Here is a 4,380-nt window from a genome sequence, read left to right on the forward strand (position 1 = left end):
AGATGTCTTTTTCAAGGGGTGCACTGCTTACTTTAAAGTGTGTGTGGGGCTGTGTGTGTGTACCTTAGTGTGTGTACCTTAGTGTGTGTGCGTGCGTGTGTGCGTGTCTGCGTGTGCGTGTGTGTGTGTCTGTGTGGTGAGTGTGTGTGCGTGTCTGTCTGCGCGTGTGTGTCTGTCTGTGTGTGCGTGTCTGTCTGCGTGTGCGTGTGTGTCTGTGTGTCTGTGTGCGTGTGTGCATCTGTGTGTGTGTGTGTGTGTGTGTAAAATTGGGTAAAACCGTAGGCCTCGTGTTATTGTGACCCATGGCAGAGCCTAGATACGGTACTCCCTCCTCTCCTCTCTCCTCCTCCTCTCCTCCTCCTCCTCCTCCTCCTCCTCCTCCTCCTCCTCCTCCTCACCACCCCCCCCCCCTCCTCCTCCTCCTCCTCCTCCTCCTCCTCTTACTCACTCACCCTTCTCACACTTTTCGCTTTGTTTCTCTTCTCGCGAAGTTGAGGCGGTTCTGCTCCACGGCGGTGCCGTTGGACTCCGGGCTGCTGCTGCGCGGGCTGCTCTCCTGGTCGTTCTGGTAGGCCAGGTCCAGGTGCTGCTGGGCCAGCTTCAGGTGCCGCCTCAGCCTCTCCAGCTCCCGCGACGACGCCTCGTCCCCGAACGACTCGCGGCCCAAATCGCCCAGCTGGTCCCGGAAGCCCAGCTTCCCGTCGCAGGAGGGGTCCTTCTTCAACGCCGTGCTGTACCCCGGAGAGGTGGTGGGCACCTGGCGGCACAGGGAGCGCCGCTGACTGACCAGGCGGTGGTGGTGGGGGGGGGGTCGGGGTCGGGGGGGGGGGGGGGGAGCGCGGGCGAGCGCAGAAGCAGTCGCGGATGCCGCTGTAGCCCAGGTGCAGGATCTCCAGGAGGGTGAACAGCAGGCAGAGGAGGCTCACCGCGTACATGATGAGCAGGAAGATGGTCTTCTCGGTGGGGCGGGAGACGAAACAGTCCACCGTGTGAGGGCACGGGGTGCGCGTGCACACGTAGGACGGCACCACCTCCAGGCCGTACAGGACGTACTGGCCAAACAGGAAGGAGGCCTCGAAGGTGGCGCGCGACAGCAGCTGGAAGACGTACACCTTCATCAGGCCGTCGCGCTTGATGCGCCGGCGGCCGTCGTATTTCTTGCTGGGCTTTTCTGGCGCCGACGCCGACGCTCCCCCCGCCTTCTCCACCCCGATCTCCTCCGAGATCGTGGGATCCTCCTCTCCGTTGTCCTCCGCCTCCTCGTAGTCCCGGTTGGCCCCGCGGCTCACGATGGGCATCCTCCTCTTCCTGGGTACCCGTTATTCGTCGTCCTCATTGCGGGCGATCTTGTGCATGGCGAAGCCCAGGTACATGATGGTGGGGGTGGTGATCATGATGACCTGGAAGACACAGAAGCGAATGTGCGAGAGCGGGAAGAAGGCATCGTAGCACACGTTCTCGCACCCGGGCTGCTGCGTGTTGCAGAGGAAATTGCTCTGTCCGTCGTAGTAGATGGACTCGCCGCCGACCGCGGTCAGGACGATGCGGAACACGATGAGGAGCGTGAGCCAGATCTTGCCCACGAAGGTGGAGTGGTTGGAGATCTCGTCCAACAGACACGTGAGGAAACTCCAGCTCATGTTGCCTCTCGGGTTGTCGGGGGGACGGCGCCTCTCAGATCTGCACAGACCACAGGGAGAGAGAGACGTTCAGTGACAATGTGAAAACAGACACACAGAGACACACAGGGACACACAGAGACACACAGAGACACACAGAGACACACAGACACACACAGACACACAGAGACACACAGAGACACACAGAGACACACAGAGACACACAGGGACACAAACAGAGACACACACAGACACACAGGGACACACAGGGACACACAGGGACACACAGGGACACACAGGGACACACACAGACACACAGACACAACATTATACAGGGTTCCCACACCTTCTGAAACATCACATTCAAGCACCTTTCAAGGACTTGCAAGTCACTAGTATGTGGAGGTCAGTCTCTGGCTGCCTGAAACCATCCTAGCACTGACTCCCACGGCCCTGAGTTACATACCAGACCAATTCAGAGTATCAACTTAATTTAAAGGAGGACGTGAATGCATGACTAGCTATTGGGTGGGAAACAAAGACTGCATGTCATGGTCTCAAGTACCGTTCTAATCAATGACTCTCATGCCTATTCGGTTGTTACGCCGTGACGTGTTTCCGGGTCCAACGTTGGCTGAGGCGCTGTCTTCGAAATGCCTCAGTAATAATAATAATTCATTATATTTATTTAGCGATTTTCCGAGGCTGAAAGACGCTGACAAATATGGGGAAAACGGGAAAGTGCTGTGTCCCTTGTTGTATGAATAGATCCCAGTCTAAAAAACGATTGAACTGTCATTCTACCGCTTTAGTACACTGGTACTCTGGTGCTTTAGTACACTGGTACTCTGGTGCTTTAGTACACTGGTACTCTGGTGCTTTAGTACACTGGTACTCTGGTGCTTTAGTACACTGGTACTCTGGTGCAGGGAATTTCTGGTTTGGACCTGGAAATTGCTAAACGTCACGTTTGACGTCAGACTTAACAACCGAATGAAAGGAGACAAACTTAATTATGGAAGATGTGCAACTACAGCAGCCATTAGTGACTTATCGCAGGCAAGACAGTCAACAAAACGTAGGCCTACACAATGGTGGAGATGCATTTCAATATGCTCATAGCATGATTTCAAGCTATACATAAATTTTTTATCAAATCTCCTGTCAGCAAGTCCTTGTTGCTCTGGCCATGGTGTGCAGCACTAGTTCTACTGTCATCGGCAGTTGAGAGTCATATTAGCCATATTAGGCTAATCCCATATTAGGCTAATCCTAATCTAGGAGTATGCTTCATATTTTGGACTCGAAACATCTGATAGCTGCTTAAACCAGTGCTGGAAAATGATAAATGATTCAAACTTCCATTACCGCATTTCCATCCATCCACAAATAACTAAAAATAAATTATGGTGAATGCCACTTATGTCCACAAGACGGCAGTACCAGCCAGCGTAAAGTCTAGCCTAGCCGTCCAGTTTTGAGCAGTGTGGATGGTGCCAGCCTTTCCCTCTCTGGTGGTACATGCTGGAGCAAAGGACCTTTTGCAGTAGTTGAATCGGCGCCAGTGCTGGAATAATTTATCACCAGAGGAATGTCATCACAGCTGTGAAATCTAACCAAGTTCCGAAGGCTTACTGAGAGAGAGAGAGAGAGAGAGAGAGAGAGAGAGAGAGAGAGAGAGAGAGAGAGAGAGAGAGAGAGAGAGAGAGAGAGAGAGAGAGAGAGAGAGAGAGAGAGAGAGAGAGAGAGAGAGAGAGAGAGAGAGAGAGAGAGAGAGAGAGAGAGAGAGAGAGAGAGAGAGAGAGAGAGAGAGAGAGAGAGAGAGAGAGAGAGAGAGAGAGAGAGAGAGAAACATTGAAACAAGCACGCTCCCTTGTCTAAGGCAGCGTAGAATAACGTGCTGGAGAATAACACAAATCTAGTCTCCTTTAAAACCAGATCTTATCCACCTCATTTTTCTGGTTTTCTGCTCGAAATGACATGCCCACAGTGAATATAGAATATCTCCACAATCACAAGGGCCTTCATAATGATCTTGTTATCAAATGAAAGCTAACACCTGTGGGGTGGCTGTAGAAGTGTCAGAATCAAAATCTATGTTACTGTGTCAGAGTAAATAGAGCTAGAACATTATAAAACATCTCAAATTCAGTCTCCGCCTAAAAAAACAACAGCTTTTACAGTGAATATCACCTTGGAAACCTGATGACGAAGCCCAAATCATCTAGGAATCAGTACTCCAGGGTCTTATTAGTACTTGTGCCAAAGTCGATGCTAGTAATGTGAGCAAATGCAACTTTGTACCTGTTTTAGTACAGGTATGTTTAGGCGGACACCTATATGTTTAGGCCAGATTTTTTTTTTTGGGGGGGGGGGGATTTTTTTGGGGTTGGCCGACCAATGGTATGGAAATTCGGCCTTGAAACCGAACATGACACATTTTCCAGTTGGAGAAAACTGGATGTGACTTAGGCCGTGTTTACCGTCTCGGGAAAAAAATGGTGGCATCGTATAGCATGCAAAGTTGTGAAAAAAATGTGATATCGATTAAGAGAATTGATCGAGGTAAGCTCTTTATATCACTTCGGATCCACCTGTGGGTCCGGCTTCAAACACACGCTGGAAGTCTCTGGAAATATACGGTCAGAACTCAGAAGAATTCCAGTCAAAAAAATGGTTTTAGAAATGGGTGAATCACAAACAACCGTGAAACAGAAGTTGTGTTGTGCTGGTCGGAGACGTCTTGCTGAGTCATGTGCCC

The 4,380-nt window shown here is 51.1% G+C and overlaps 1 pseudogene across 1 annotated transcript; it reads right to left on the reverse strand.

Moving 5' to 3' along the window:
• Positions 1-444: 444 nt before the first annotated feature.
• On the reverse strand, positions 445-1,640 carry LOC308161220 (gap junction gamma-1 protein-like; annotated as a pseudogene). Its single transcript has one exon. The product of its transcript is annotated as a gap junction gamma-1 protein-like (transcript).
• Positions 1,641-4,380: the final 2,740 nt, after the last annotated feature.

This window comes from Nansenia antarctica (assembly GCF_963989245.1).
Source record: "Nansenia antarctica genome assembly, chromosome: 6".
NCBI classification, from domain to species: Eukaryota; Metazoa; Chordata; class Actinopteri; order Argentiniformes; family Microstomatidae; genus Nansenia; species Nansenia antarctica.